General features: G+C 35.4%; 1 protein-coding gene across 2 annotated transcripts in view; it reads left to right on the top strand.

The window, feature by feature from the left end:
* The first annotated feature begins 1,284 nt into the window (after window positions 1–1,284).
* ARHGAP15 (Rho GTPase activating protein 15) overlaps window positions 1,285–17,267 on the top strand; it is a 612,447-nt gene continuing 596,464 nt past the window's right edge. For both annotated transcript variants that reach the window (XM_077153695.1, XM_077153696.1), the window contains exon 1: window positions 1,285–1,414. The gene's annotated coding sequence lies outside the window, so the exon portion shown is untranslated. The remainder of the gene's footprint in view (window positions 1,415–17,267) is intronic.

Genomic DNA, 17,267 nt, shown 5'->3' on the forward strand with positions numbered 1-17,267 from the left:
GAAGGGATAGGAGTATGGGATGTATGGGGTTCTTTTTATTTCTTTTTATGGGGTAATGCAGATGGTCTAAAAATGATCATGGTGATAAATGCACAGCTGTGTGATGATAATGTGAACCACTGATTGTTTACTTTGGATGGATTGTATGGTGTGTGAATATATCTCAATAAAACTTTTTTAAAAAAAGAGCATACTAGAGAAGCAGATTAACTGAAAGGGATATATCATCCTTAACTTGGGCCATATACACCAAATATATTTTTTAAAAGGTATCTTTATTTGTGCCAAACATATCACACCACTGGGAATTTAGGACACATATATCTAATCTTACTGGTTTTTATGCCAATAATTGCAATTTAATTTTCTCACATATTTGGAAGGGAAGCTTTCATTTTTGCGAATATTGTGCAAGTTCCATGAAATGTGCCAATCCTGGAAATCCAGAAGCTTATGTGTGGAATTCTGTGGCTCAGTAAAGATGTACATCCTATAGTGATTGCTGAGGTTCTCCCAAAAGTATTTCTTGGATTGGTTGAATACAGCATATATCCAGTGATATCCTTTGTACCTTTTCTTTGATTTTTCTTCTTCAGTTAGACAATACAAAGAATCACTCAGCTTAGAGCAAAAGCAGATTTTGGAAATGCTTAGGAAACTGCCAGAGAGCACATGAGAGTGAGAGCCACAGGCAGGGCAAGTGGCACAGCCACTGAGGGGGCACCTTTCTCATCCCCAGAGATGCTCGCATGGCAGTGGGGCTCTGGACAGTGTCCTCTGAAGTGCTAATGCAACCTGTCCAAGGAAGGCCCGGGAACTTACTAACTGGAGCAGCTCCAGGTGGGGCCGTCCATAAGTGAGACAGAAGCACCAGTTCTGTGACTCAGAGGTGTGTTCTTGGCTTCTCAAGTGAAGATATGGAGCCTCCTGATGGCATGCTCAAGCTTATTTTGGAGAGTAAAAACTTATGTCTTAACGCCCTGCCAAAACGCAGAGAAAGGGGAAGTTTCCTCAGGGCTTAGCAGCTTGCTCCTCCCCCTGCTAATTTTCTAACCACACATTTTCGCCATTAACACAGAATTGAAGAAACCTATATAATTTGTAGTACTTGAGAATTGATAATCACATAAAAAAAATAACGATATTGTTGTTTACTCAAGGCAATTTGCGCAAATCGAATAATGTGTGTGGTTATCCGCATCTACCCAGGAAGTGGTTTCATTTAAGAGTTTGTGTACTCACCCCCATCCCCCGCCTTTTTTTTTTTTTTTTTGCCCAGTACTGAAATTAAGCTGCATCCAACATAGGTCTTCTCTTACGACATGTGACTTTACTGTTTTCCGTTTTTGTTGAAAGAGTCATTAACAGTCAGAGGTTGATGGCAGTTTCAATAACAAGAAATAACTGAGAAAAAGTAAGTAGATTTTAACTTTATATTGTACTTGAAATTTAAACTTGAAGATGCTTGGCAGAATACCCTACATTTTGGTGTGAACATATAAATGTTGTTAACAAAAGGTGATGCTTTAACGGGCTGGTTGAAACATTAGCTTGTTTCCTTTGGTGTAGAAAAGAATGTACTTTTCATATTCACAGGTGTCAAATTCTAAGATCCTTTCCGGAGATATACTAGAATCATTTGCTAAGATCCGATGCTAAAACATTAAACACAGAATTAAGTATAGTTTTAGTTTTAAAGTGCTTTTTAAATAACTATTAGAGAAAATATGGGACATTTCATCTTTAACCAACTGCTTTATAAAAATATGAACTATTCAAGATCTGGGTAATGACAGAGAAAAAGGCATTTTGTAGCAATGAGAAGTAACATATGAATTGCTGTGTGAAAAATACCCACTTTAAAGCATTATATAAAAGAGTTAGAATCCGAAACTCTTAAAAAGGTTTTCAAATATGTAGCTTAATCAACAGCCATCAAAAAGCTGGAAAGTTTCAAAATGTAAAAGAATGCTTTCTATCTTGACATTTGAATAACTTTTCTTAATTTTTATTTAAGATGCAGGGTGAAATGAGGGCAAGTTTCTATTTCAGATGCAAAACTCTATGTTTAAAAGAAAAGTCACATGTCACAGCAGCTTGCTTCTGGGATAAGAGGCAAATTAGACATATACTTTTATTATTTATGTAATTAAATAATCTGATTTTAAAATTTTCCAATATCAAAAAGCTTTGATGCAAAAAGGATTTGATAATCATGAGCTAACAAGACCTTTTCTTTAGTGTTGTATTGCTTTTGCAGAATGTCTTTGTGCAGAAAACACAAAAATATCACTAATCTTAGAGACAAATACATAAAATAAATCTGTAGATTTTTGAAAGAATTTTAATAAAAATCAAAGATACGCTGTCCCCCACTCTTCCCTAATATTATTTTTATTGTGTTATTCAATGGGAGAAGTGATGGCCCCCACAGCACCAATTTTTTGTGTTATAAAAAAAAATAGTTACAGGGTTTGAAGGTAGCAACAATATTCTTTTCTTTTATTGTCCTCTATTGAAAGACCATAATTTTTTACATGATCAATTTAGTAGGAAATTATTAGGCATACCAGCACACTCCATTTTAAGATCTCTTCAATTGTAAGAATAATGAAGCTAGCTACTTGTTGACTATTAAAATGATCACAAAAAATAGAGATAGGACTTGGTGTTCAATACATTTTATATTGTTAGAGTGCAAGAAGACCTGGTAATATGTATTTGCTTTGATATTCTGATTAGCTTTTCAATTTGTTCCATTTCCACACAATGGAAAGCATTATTTAAATCTGCCTGCAATATTGTGGCTCTGAACCTCTGCATCTATAGAAGCTGTATAATTAAGATAATTCCAGTTGATATGTTATTGCTTTATTTCATTTTATTATAAAAGAGCATCGCATGAATAAACATATCGAGTACTTACACATTAGCAAGAATGAATATCCAGATAAGCATCTGGCATTGAAGAAAAATCCACTAAAGTTTTTCAAGAGTTCAATATTTTACAGAGACATTTTTTAAAGAAATGAATGTACCTTGTAGAAGCTATTGAAATTTTGCATAAATATTTGTGATGTCAGCATAACATAACAGTATAGATTTAGGAAGAGCAATAAATAGGAAGGATAGATATGTAAAATTAGATACTCAGAATTGTTTTTAAAAATAAGAAATGTATTATTTCTTGAATACGCAGATCAAATCTTAAGCAAGTCAGTTAGAAATGAGTAAAATGTGGTAGAGTCTTAGGTTACTATACATTTATGAAATTTTAAGTGGATAAATAACTTTCGGTGAAATAAAAGCAATGAAGAGCATCTCATTTGCAAAGTAATTTCAAAACTGACTTAATAAGACTATCATGTTTTTCCACTTGGAGTCAGAATTCAGCAAAAACCAGAAAGGAGAAAATTTCCCCTTATAGTCCCCCTCCTATTCCTCTTTAGTGATCTGTTTTAGAGTGGCCTATTCTATCCCTAACTTAGGGTACCACAGCTTTGATACCTAGAGGGATAAATATCACCATGTTCCTTTAATCCCGCTTCCACTGACCTTAAAATTTATTCCTATTTCACAGCACTTAGAAAATATGAAAAAAAATTCCATACTCACGAAGAAGGCTACAGAATTGTGCTTCTTTTAACCTCTTAACTAGGGCTCCCTTTCTCTTCCCAGTGGAATTTTAATAGAATCTTTCTGCAAACATGATCTAAAGGTTGCATAATGTTGTGGATTTTAGTCTGAGCCAAGAAGAGAATGGTGGCATGGCATATAGTTGGGGAAATATTTTTGGGCAGAAAGAATGTTTTTCTAACCATTGGTGCTCGCTTATAACCATTATGAAATTCATCCTACATGTGGTATTTAAACACAACATTTCTGACTGTCTGATATGAAAGGGCCCATCAGAGACATAGCCATTTCTCTAAGGTATTCCTGAGAAAATACATACCTTTCTTTTAGTATATGACACTTATTCGCACTACATGTCTCAGACTATTTTGATATCTTCATATACTTAAAAGAGATTTAAAATAATTGTTTTATTTCTGTATTTTAAAATTCATTGAATATTATGAATTTAACTCTGTGGATACCAGAAGCATATTTTCCTAGATTCTAAAATAAATGTTACATGGCTAGACTTTCAAATACATTTCTAAATATTCTAAATTTCAGCTTATAGTCATCTAAACTCTTTTGTTTGTAAATGATATAAAACAAGTTAAAATTAGCCTAAGCAATAGAGGCATTTGTTTATTCATGTCACTGAAAAGTTCAGGGATAGCAAAGTCAGACATGGATGGATGCAGGAGCTCATACAGAATTACTAGGTGTAGGGACTATTTTCTCAGCTTCTTAAGCTCCTCTTTTCACTGGGCTATAAGTAGTCTCTGGCAGAAGCTCCTACTGAGTTGACAAGAAAGCTTCAGATTTGTGTCTGATCCTTCACTCTCTGGCAAAAGAGTGTCTCTTCCCAGTCTCTACGGCAAAGTGCTCAGATTTAAATCTATTTAGATGGTATCGGGTCATGTGATCATAGCTGAACCAGCCATTGCCTCTGGGGCACAGACACCTGAATGACCAGCCTAGGCCAGAGGCTTGGGTTGAGGAGCCACCTTCACCTCCTCAATCCAATGGACAATGAGCTGAAGGAGCAGGAAGAAATTAAAATGATTTCCCCAGAAAAAGAGTGTCTGCATTTCTTACACACAGGAGTCACAGATATCCATTACTCAGTCACCTAATGACCATATTTAAAAGCATTACTTAATGAAGTTTTTCAAGCTCTATAATCAGACATAAGTGTCCAAATTAAAATATATTTTTCAATAGCTACTCCATATCGGAGCAAGGTATATTAAAATGAAAAGAGAAAAAACTACACTACTTGTCTTCAAAAAGTTTACTACTCATTAGGACTAGTATATTACTAATTACAAAGCAAATGAAATTTGTCAAGTCCTGTGAAAAGAATGTTCTATTAGGTTTCAAATATGCATTGAACACCTTTGAGTTGCTGCTTTGCATCATTTGATCATACAGTGTCAGAGAAAGCAGGATAGGTTTGGAGGGAATGTTTTAGGTTGGTGTTCACAGAAAGTTAGCAATGGGGAGATGCAAATGTTCAAGAGATAGGAAGTGAATGTGTCAAAGCACAAAATCCTGGAGTGTCAGAGAACTTCCAAGAAGAGTGAGTCGTCCAGATTTGTTAGCCAAAAGTATGGCAGTGGGAAATAAGGCCAGAAAAATAGTTTGATTTTGTAAGATAGTGGAATTAAATGACCACCTGAGCATATTATAACTGACTCAGGGTAATAAATAAGAACAGGGCTTTTGAGCATTGGAAATACATAATTGGATGTGTACACTTTTGCCTCTCAATGGATTACTCAGTGCCAGGATTTATTTGCTTTGTCCATTTACCACACCATTAAGTGACATACTCTTCAGAGAGATTTGCAGAAATGGTTGCTTCCATAAAGGGAGATGTTGCTAGAATGATGGCACTGACTTACCTACTCAGGTGCCTTGAGGTTCTCTTACCAAATGTGTTTATAATGATTTTTTTTAATCTTCTGCAAGTCTTTTATTTCTGATTTCACCTATTTGAGAATAGGTGAAACAGTGGTATGGTTTGAAAATCTAAATATAAAATAAATAAAATTTAAAATCCTTAGATAAAATCTTTCTTACATTCTGTTCTAGTTTGCTAGCTGCTGGAATGCAATATACCAGAAACGGAATGGCTTTTAACAAGGGAAATTTAATGAGTTGCTAGTTTACAGTTCTAAGACCGAGAAAATGTCCCCATTAAAACAAGTCTATAGAAATGTCCAATCAAAGGCATCAAGGGAAAGTTACCTTGGTTCAAGAAGGCCGATGAAGTTCAGGGTTTCTCTCTCATCTGGAAAGGCACATGGCGAACGCAGTCACAGTTTCTCTCTCAGCTGGAAGGGCACATGGCAAGCAAGGCATCATCTGCTACTTTCTCTCCTGGCTTCCTGTTTCATGAAGCTCCCCGGGAGGCCTTTTCCTTCTTCATCTCCAAAGGTCGCTGGCTTGTGGACTCTGCTTTGTAGTGCTGCAGCATTCTCTGCTCTCTCTGAATCTCTCATTCTCCAAAATGTTTCCTCTTTTATAGGACTTCAGAAACTAATCAAGACCCACTCAAATGGGTGGAGACATGTCATCTCCTAATCCAGTTTAACAACCATTCTTAACCAAATCACATCAACCAGGGAGATGATCTCATTACAGTTTCAAACATACAGTATTGAATAGAGATTATTCTACCTTTACGAAATGGGATTTATATTAAAACATGGCTTTCTTAGGGGGCATATATCCTTTCAAACCAGCACACATTCCTATTTCTATCCACCTCACTCACCCCTAGCTTAACCCAAGTAACCCATTTTATAGTGTATTTTTTACCCCTCACAGTTTCTTTATGCTGTGTGTGTGTGTTTTTCTTTCTTATTTTAAAGTAGCAATAAACACTTCTCCTCTTTATTTTTTTCCTTGAGCAATGTATCTTGGAGATATTTCTAAAACAAAAATAAGGGATTGCCCAGTTCTCTTCTTTAAAGCTGTACAGTATTCCACTTTATGGATGTATCACATTTAATTTAACTGGCCTCATATTGATAGACATAAGTATTTTCATGTTTCTACTAATATAACTGTTTTAATGTTAGAGTATAACGTTGAAAATATATCTATGGAATAAATTCCCATAAATACTATTTAGGAGACAAAGGATGAAATATTTTTGATAATTGTTACCAAATTCTCTTTCACGTTGGCTAGTGGCAACTTTTTCACCTCTACTAGTGCTTAATGAGAATGCTGGTGGACAAGACTTCTCCAGCAGATTGGGTAGTTAACCTTTTCACAATTTTCCAGTGTATAGGAAATTGCATTTCTGTTATTATAGGTTAGGTTGAGCATGTTTTAAAAGAATAAAGATCACTTTGTTTTTCTCAACAAGAGAATATATCCTTCCTCAACTGTGTAATTAAGGAACGAAAGTATTAATAAAGTAGAAGCCTTGGCTTGAGATGTAAAATGAAGTTAGGAATTAGGGATAACATATGTAATGCTCCTTTTACAAGGCTTGAAATAAGCCGTAGCTAAAAAGAGGATGGAATATGAATGTGCCAGAAAAAGGAGAGAAGAAAGGGAATGAAAATACAGAAGACAAAGAAAATATATTCAGAAATGAATGAGGTTCCAGAGGAAACTAAAACAGATGAGTGTAATTACTAGCTCAAGTGGATAAATTAACCTTTAACTAGGAAGAATACTTTAATAAGTGCAAGTGTAGATAAGTTGAATGTAAATAAGATGATATGGGGAGTTGCTGAGGGAATATGGGCTTCATATTTTCTTTTTCCTCTGATGAGAGTGAGCATTCCCTGGGTGCCAAAGATTAGGCAGAATATCATATTTTTAAAACTGATCCTGTCAATAACCCGCAAATACAATTATGGATTTTAAAACTGATTTTCGGGCGGGCCGCGGTGGCTCAGCGGGCAAGAGTGCTTGCCTGCTATGCCGGAGGACCTCGGTTCGGTTCCCGGCCCCAGCCCATGTAAAAAACAAACAAACAAACAAAATATAATAAAACAAGAAAATGTTTAAAGATGTTTCCCTTTCTTCCTCCCTTCCTTCCTTCCATCCTTCCTTCCTTCTCTGTCTTTCCTTCCCTTCCTCCCTCTCTCTTTAAAAAAATAAAACAAAAAAAAAAAAAAACTGATTTTCCCTTTTTGGTGGACATCAGCCCAATTCCATTTGATTCCATAAATAATTTTGAACCTCAACTAAGTAGTAATTGTGCTAGAGCTATGACTTAGATATGGTCTCTAGTCAGTTAAAAATGTTTTAAGTGGATAAGCATTGCACAGGTACAACAAGAGTTTAAATACAAAGCAAACATAAAATATAACTATAAAATATAAATATACAAAAATCATATAACTCCAATGCATTAGAAATATGTAGAGCATGCTATTGTCAGAATCTCTCGTCTTCCTTATGAAAATCCAATGACCATTTATCTGTCTTCATATTATTGTCTGAGCTACATTTGATGCAACTGAACACTTTTCTTCTTGAAATTCTCTTTTTACTTAACTTCTGAGATGTTTCATTGTCACGGTTTTCCTCCAAACTAACTGGATGCTTCTTCTCTATCTCCTCTGCTAACACTTCCTCATCATCCAACCCTCTAAATGTTGAAGTGCTCTTAGCTCAGTGTCCAGATTTCTCCTTTTCTGCTCCTAGCCTTTGCCTTTCAAGTCTATTTCTTATTTAGTTCCATCGATTTAAATACTATCTGCATGCTCATTAGAACTCAAGTCTCAACATTTTTTCTCAGCTCCTAAACCAGAAATGCAATCGCCTACCCATCATTTCCCCTCGAATTTCTCATAGAGGTAGAAAAAATGAGTACATTTGAAATAAACCTCTTAATTGTTCCCCAACTACTCCCAACCTAGTCTGCTTATTCCCTAATTTTGTCCATCTTGCTTAATGGCAAGACCATTCATCTATCTGTTGAATATGATAACTTAAAAATTGCACTTAACTCCTTTCTTTCCATTACCTCCCCACCCCCAACCAAATCCAACTCATCAGCATTAATAAATGCCCCCATATATATTTACTTTCCATTATTCTGTCTACCTAAATTTTCTCAATAAATGCTCTTGTGAGGTATCATTTTGCAGTCTAAAGACACTTTTTTGTTAATTTTTTTTTGGCTTGTTGATATAATGATTTTACACACAAAAAAAATCCTAACTCATTACAATAAGTTATACTTTGATTATACCAAAAGCTTCCTAATATAATACCATGAGTCATGTTTTGATTACATTTCTATTTTAGACAAGCCATGCTCACTGATACACTTTCTAGTTTCAAGTTAAAAATAATCACTTGGAATGAGGTTGACTTGCATACAGTGTTTGAATGAACTCAGCAAGGATGAAGAGTTGACAGCTTCTACAACCTTCTATTCAGGCGTTTTAGTCCTAGAGCTGTCTTTACGTGTTGTAAGTTATTAATAGGTACAGTTTGAGAGCAAGAAAACCTTAAGTTACCCAAAGGTTGAAAACATTGATGAAGAAAAAAATACAGGAAAAAGAAAAATTAAAAACTAAAAGATGCCTCTTTTATGTTACATTTTATGTGAAAGTATTTTCTTTCAAATTGTTGTTATTTCTTGTATGGATCCATTTTTATTGTTATAATGATGCATTTTTATATTTTTAAATGTCAAGTGGGTATCTGGGGTTGGGCTAGAAAGCATCATAATTTTGCCACTAAAATTAAAATAAAACAGTTCAATTTTACTTAATGCCTTTTCATTTATCAAGAATGAATTGGATATTAAGAAAGGGGTACATGTAGTCAATTTATTCTGAATTTGATCACTATTCACCACCATCACTGCAGAATTTTCCTGACTTATCTCCCTCTTCTACAATTCCCCTCACAGGCATTCTCCTTGGAGTAGCAAAAGTGACCTTCTAAAGACTTAATCCATACAACTCCCCTATTAAAAGGTCCCAGATGACTTCTTATCACACATTAAATTAAATTCAAACAGCCTTCATGATCTGCAAGACCCTCTAACTCATTAAAGATTTCTAGCATTTGACTTGACGAGTGAATGATATCATTTGTTAACTTGCCTAGAACCCTACACAGCTTAGAATACGTAGTCTATGATAGACTTGACCTTCTCTGTCTTTTAGCTACTGAGTACCCTGAACTTAGAACTATGATAGGCATTAAAAGACAACAAACATTTGCTTAGTGAAAGAACAAGGACTGCAGGATCAGGGAGGACTTTCCTGAGATTCATGGCTTCTTATAGGTTGAAATAAAAGGATAAATTTAAGAGAAGATAATTAGAAGTATATTCCAAACAGATGATATGATATGATGATACTACATTTGTAGAACCCGGCAGAAGTACAATATTGGATTAGAATTCTCAATCCATTATATTCTTGTTATACGTTTTTCTGAAACTCAGAACAAATAACCCACTGCCTTAAAACGTATTGGTGAAAAACACCAGCTACTGCAGTGCATTTAAATTTTAGCTATTTTGCTAAAACCATGGCATTTAGATCGAATAATTCTATGCTTGTTAGTAGATTGATTTCCTAAAAAATTAGAGAGCTTTTTGTTCTAGGTATTGCTGCTATAATGCCAAGCTATTGTCAAAACAAGAAGCTGTGAAAGGTAGAATGTTCAGGAAATTGGGTGCTGAGTCAAGGGAAACTTGTGTTTCTCTGAATTTATTTTACTCCTTTACTTAAATTTATATTCGAATTCTGAGGTCTAACAGAAATGGAGCATTGGAGCCCATATTCATTTTTCTGCTAGACGCTTTGTAGAAATCAAGTGATCCAAAGCCATCACGTAATATCATCAATTCGTAACTTGATGGTTCTCTTAAAGGAGTGAAATGTAGTAAACAAAACATGAGAGTTGATTACCCCAGTGGTTAGGTTTCATGGTGTTACCAAAAATAGACAGTATTTCTTCATTTTCAAAATACTTAGTGGCATAGGACATGTATCCACACAAATTGTTAGAGTAAGATTGTTAATGAACATCATGAGTGTGATTTCATCAATGCTTATGTGCTAGGTAATTTGCATACCTAACAGCATTTGGTATCCACAAAACTTATTATTGAGGGAATCAGTATGATCATTTTAAAGATAAAGTGGCAAAAGTCAAGAGGTTAAGTGCCCAAATTCACAGACGTGTTAGGTAGGCTGGCTCATGGCTTGTAGTCAGATCTGGGTAATTCAAAATCTATGTCTTTCACTTGCCATGCTACATTTACTAAGCCTGTTCTGTCAGCAGTCAAACAATTCTGGACTTCATTCCTGAGACCCTATCATGTGAAAGGGTCTAAAAGCATACTGTTTTGTTTTTACTTTATTTAAACACCTTGCATCAGTGTGCTACATTTATTACAATTGAAGAAAGCAAATTTTGATGATTGTACTTTAGTTACTGTAATCCATGGCTTAAATTTGGGTTCACTGCTTGTGTACTCTGTTATCATATATACGATCTAACATTTCCTCTTTTAATCACATTCATATATATATTTCAGTTCTGTTAATAAGATTCACAGTGTTGGGCTACCTTCACCACCATCCATTACTAAAACATTTCTGTCATTCCAAATGGGAACCCTTTGCATAGTAAGCCTCAACTTCTCATTCTCTATCTCCACCTCATCTGCTGGTAACCTCTATTCTAGATTTTGACTTGACTCTATGATTTTGCTTATTCTAATTATTTCAGATCAGTGCAATGATACAACATTTGTTCTTTTGTGTACAGCTTATTTCACTCCACAATATCTTCACAGTTCATTCATGTTGTTACGTGTATGAGGACTTCATTTTTTTATGGCTTAAGAATATTCCCTTGTATGCATGTACGAAATTTTACTTATCCAATTATTGGTTAATGAACACTTGGGTGTGCAAATATCTTTTCGCGTCCCTTCTTTCAATTCTTTTGAATATAAATCTAGTAGTGAGATGATGGGGTCATATGGTATTTCTATATTTAGCTTTCTGAGGAGCTACCAAATTGTCTTCCATAGCAGCTGCACCAATTAACATTGTCACTATCACTGAAAGAGTGTTCCTATTTCTCTGCATCCTTTTAACACTTCTTATTTTCCTCTTTAAAAGAAAATAGGCATTCTAATGGATGTGAAACGGTATCTCGTTGTTTTCATTTGCATTTCCCTGATGATGTTGAACATCTTTTCATGTGCTTTCCAGCCATTTGTATATCTTTGCACGATGTCTATTCAAGTATTTCGCACATTTTAAAAATTGAGCTCGTGGTGACTGCCCATGCAAAAAAAGAAAACTGAGTTGTCTTTTGTTGTTTATTTGAAAAATTTCTGGTGTATGAACTTTATTGGATATATGGTTTCCAAATTTTCTCCCATTGTGTAGGTTGTTTCACTTTCATAATATAAGTCCTTTGGGGTACATTTTTTTTATAAGTTCCCATTTATATTTTCTTTTGTTGTTTGTGCTTTGGGTATAAAGTGTAAGAAACCATTGCCTGACACAAGGTCCTAAAGATGCTTCGCTATGTCTTCTTTTAGGAGTTTGATAGCCTAGGTCTTATATTAATTTTGTGTTGAGTTCTGTATATGGTATAAAGGAAGAGTCCTTCTTTTTATTTTTTGTGTGTGTGTGAATGGAGATCCAGTTTTCCCCACATCATTTTTTGAAGACTATTCTTTCTTAATGGAGAGGTCTTTATTACTTTGTCAAAAATCATACATGTGAGGGTTGTTTCTTGAACTTTCAATTCTGTTCCATTGTTCTATATGTCTGTCCTGTGAAAATATCTTGCTGATTTGATTTGCTGTGGCTTTGTAATAAGCTTTAAGATTGAAAAGTGTGAGGCTTCCAACTTCATTCTTCTTTTTCAAAGTGGCTTTAACTATTCAGGGTCTCTTACGCTTCCATGTGAGTATGACTGGCTTTTCCATTTCTGCAAAGAAGATTATTGGAATTTTTATTGGGATTATATGAATCTATAAATTGTTTTGGGTAGTACTGACATCTTAATAATATTTAGTCTTCTAATCCATGAATGCTGAATGTCCTTCCATTTATTTAGTTCTTCTATACCTTTTTTTTAGCAATATTTTATAGTTTTCTGTATAAAACTCCTTTTCAACTGTCATGGTCAGATTCATGTGTCAACTTGGCCAAGTGGTGGTACCTGTTTGTCTGGTTGGGCAAGTGCTGGCCTGGCTGTTGTGATGAGGACATTTCATAGAATTAAATCATGATCACATCAGCTTCATCCACAGCTGATTCCATTTGTAATCAGCCAAGGGGAGTGTCTTCTGTAATGAGTGATCCTCAGTCTAATCACTGGAAGCCTTTTAAAGAGGATTCGGAAGAGACAGTCTCTCTTCCTACTTCGGCTGGCGAGCCTCTCCTGTGGGGTTCATCCAAACCCTCCATTGGAATCGTAGGCTTCACAGCCTGCCCTGTGGTTTTTGGACTCTGCGTTCCTGTGGTCATGTGAGACACTTTTATAAATTTTATATTTGCAAGTGTTCCCTGTTGATTCTGTTTCTCTAGAGAACCCTAACTAATATAGCATCCTTGGTTAGATTTATTCCTAAAAATTTGATTCTTTTAGTTGCTATTGTGAATGAAATTTTTTTCTTGATCTTTTGCTCTGATTTCTCCTTTATTGTGTATATAAACACTACTGATTGTAGAGTGTCAGTCTTCCATCCTGCTACTTTACTGAATGTATTAGCTCTTAGAGTTTTGCTGTGGATTTTTTGGGATTTTCTGTACATAGGATTTTGTCAATTGTAAATAAGGGAAATTTTACTTCTTCCTTTCCAATTTTTATGCCTTTTTTTCTTCATCTTGCCTAATTTCTCTGGCAAGAACTTCTAGTACAATGTTGAATTACAGTGATGACAGTGGGCATCCTTGTCTTGTTCCAGACTCTAGAGAGAAAGCTTTCAGTCTTTCACCAGTAAGTAGGATGTTCGCTGTAGTCTATTTGCATAAGTCTCCTCCACCATGGCTTTTGTCCAGGTGGGTTGAAACAATAGCTACACCCCAGCTGGACCCCCAGTGATCCTAAGTTGCTAATCAAAAGCCGTGATCAGTGATCGGCTGTTCCTACCCCGATCTTGTGGAAGAGGATTTTAACGTCTCTTTCTGTCACCACAAGCTAGCCAGGAGCTGGACCCCACTGTGGCCTGCTGTGTGAGTGGGGGCTGGGTGCCAGTAGCCACTACGTGGAAAGAACAGTTTACTATTCTTTACCATAATTTATTCACCTCTTCCTCCCCCTGTTTCCTGGATGTTATACAGTATACTTCTGGTTCCTGGAGTTTCAAAATAGTTATTTCAGACTGTTCCTTCCTGTTTAATAGTTGTGCTGGTGGAAAGGGCTGAGTCCTGGAGCTTCCTGTTACACCGTCCTCCCACAACCCTTCCCCATAGCTGATACTGCTCCTTTTGATGTCCTAAAACATTTTCACCCGAAGAAACCTGTTGTTTGTTTTCCACATATATTGACTTATATACAGATGATATAAAACACATGAAGAAAAAAAACACTGTTTTGCCTTATTCTTTCATAATGTAGGTATCTTTCCTACTTTTCTTTTTCTATCTCCTCTGGACCCTGTGCCTCATCCCAGCTTTTATGTCCCCAAAGACTCTTAAAACCATGCTGTTCAGGATGGGAGTCACTAGTCCCAAGTGGCTACGAGGGCTTGAAACATGGCTAGTCTGGATGTAGTATAAAATAAACACCAGATTTTGAAACTTAGTACAAATAAAAACAGTGTAAAGTATCTCGTTAACATTTTACATTGATTACATTCTTAAATGATAAAATTTTGATAAATTGGGTTAATTATTATTAAAATTAATTTCATCTATTTCATTATGTGCATCTAAATTGGCTATCAAATATTTCAATTACATATGAGGCTCAAATTATATTTCTATTGGACACAATATCTTTCTGTACTTTTGGACCTTCTCTTATCACAGGATTTCTTTGACAGTCTTGTGATTTAAATTTAATCTCTCAAATATAGTCCTTGAATTTTATCTCAAAGTTTGTTTTTTTTCCTCAACATTGTTCCTCATGTCTTATTGTCACTCTTCCATGATGTTCCATCAGTTGCTCAAACTAAATATTTCCTAAGTTAAACCCATAACCTCCCCACAGATTCCTTCTCATCCCTGTCCTGATTACTCTTATTCCTCAAATCACCTAAACAAGCCTTCTTGGAATCTCCATGGTCTTCTCTGTATCGCTTATTGTACACATCAACCCATTGCCCTAATTTGGCAACATTAGTTCTCTTCTGTCCATTTTCACTTATTGTCAGAGCCACTAATTCAATCACTCATTAAAAGTCTTTTTTTATATAAGTGTCTAGAGCAGTGTTTCTTTCCTTCATTCTTTCCCTCCTTTATTTCTTCCATCTCTCCTTCCCCTTTTCTATTTCTTTTGCCTGCTCAGTCTTCATTCATGAACACGCTCACCCTTAAGCTTGCTTTACACTTCAAACTACTGAAGCAATCCTCTTCCATTTTCTTTTTTTTTTAATATTTAAAAAAATATTTTACTGAGAAATCTTCACACATACAGTCCATCCATAGTATGCAATCAGTGGCTTATAATATCATCACATAGTTGTGTGTGCATAACTATAATCATTTTTAGAATATTTCCATCATTCCAGAAAAATAAATTAAAAGAAAAAAGAAAAACTCATACATACCATACCTCTTACTCCTTCCTGTCATTGACCACTAGTATTTCAAGCTGCCTAATTTTTTTACCCCTCCCCCCATTGTTTATTTATTTTTATCTTTATTTTTTTACTCATCTGTCTATAACCTGGATAAAAGGAGCATCAGACACCAAATTTTCACAGCCACACAGTCACATTGTGAAAGCTGTATAGTTATACAACCGTCTTCAAGAATCAAGGCTACTGGAATACAGTTCAATAGCTTTAGGTACTTCGCTCTAGCCACTCCAATACACTATAAACTAAAAAGGGTTATCTATATAATGCATAAGAATAACCTCCATGATAAACTCTCAGCTCTGTTTGAAATCTCTCAGCCACTGACACTTTATTTTGTCTCTTTTCTCTATATTAATAGAAGAAGACAGAGAAACACATTGCATTTGAATTTGGGGAGGACACAAAAAAAGTAGAATGTATTTCAGGCACAAGCTTTAGAAGATGTTTCTCACAAATTCTAGTCCAGAATTCTTTTATTCTATATAGAGATGGTTAAAATATTAAGAGCAAAGGCTCAGAAGTCAGGAAAACTAAAGTACAGCACTCATCCCCACCTCTTGCCAGGTATTAGATATGTAATTTGGGGCAAGTTACTTAATCTCTCTGAATCTGATTTTCCTTAACTGTATAAGGGGGAGCCTCTTATCAAAGAAAGAAAAAGAAAATGATAACTATAAAGAACTTTGCCTGGTACATAGCAATTGCTTTATAAAAGTTAAATTTAGTGGTTAGAGTAGCAGTAGTTATTGCTATATCAGATTGTTTTTAATCAAAAAATGACTTTTTTTCTTCACTATGATGTAAAAATTCTGCCAGGAAAATTTTGGTTTATTTCACTTCTAAGTATTAAGATAAGTTTATGAAACTCATCAAAAGCACTTTCTTGCTATTAGTTTCATTTCCCAAAGACAGCCCTATGTACAGCTGTGTGGGGGAGAAGGAAGAAACACCCTTTTCTTGTTTGTTTACCTAGTATTTGTCGATATGGGATTTTTCCCCCAAGTAGTTCTAGATGTGTCTTCACCAAAAATACCGTTTAATTTTGAAGAATTTAGTATTCAGCACACATTCCAGTTCAAAATACCGCAGACAGCAATTGACTCCTGGACCTTAGCAACAGCAAAGAGCAGTACAGTACCTCACTCTTTGCAATTTAAGATCACTTTGAGAAGATTGTAAGCATGAGCGAAATGATGTTACTGTCTGATGAACCTCTTTCCAAAGCAGCGGTGTAAGCACAGTATTTTGCTTTTGATCTTCATTTCCAACCTCACCAGTTTGGAATAAAAAAATAACAAGGTAATGGAAGTATTATTTGTTTAATATGCACCATAAATTCTTATCAACCCGTACATCAGAGAAGCAATGCTTTTAGGGGTAAATTGACACCGAGGGTTACATTTGCAGTTGCCTTTAGACCAGGTGAAGTATCTACATATGTAAAGTGCGCGAGGAGACCAGACCAGAGAGAATTTGCCCTGTATGGATGTAGAAGCTGCTCCTCTCCAGCCGTTAGTGTGTGTATCAGTCACAGTTCTCTAGAGAAACAGAACCTACAGGAGATATCTGCAATTATTATGAGATTTTATAAACATTGTCTCACAGAGCTGTGGGGAGTCACAAGTCTGAAGACAGGGCTGGGAACTCTGAAGAAGATTTTCAATGAATTCCCCAGGAGAAGCTGGCTGGCTGAAATAGAGACGGGAATTATTTTCTGACTCCTGAAATCATCACTTCTCCTTTTAAAGCCTTCAATTGATTGGATGAGACTTCTCTCATTGTTGAAGGCAAGCTCCTCAGCTGCTTGTAGATTTGTAGATGTAATCAGCCATTGATGCAATCAATTTACTGATGATCTAAGTCCCTGAAATGTCCC

The sequence above is a fragment of the Tamandua tetradactyla genome, chromosome 3 (assembly GCF_023851605.1).
Source record: "Tamandua tetradactyla isolate mTamTet1 chromosome 3, mTamTet1.pri, whole genome shotgun sequence".
NCBI classification, from domain to species: Eukaryota; Metazoa; Chordata; class Mammalia; order Pilosa; family Myrmecophagidae; genus Tamandua; species Tamandua tetradactyla.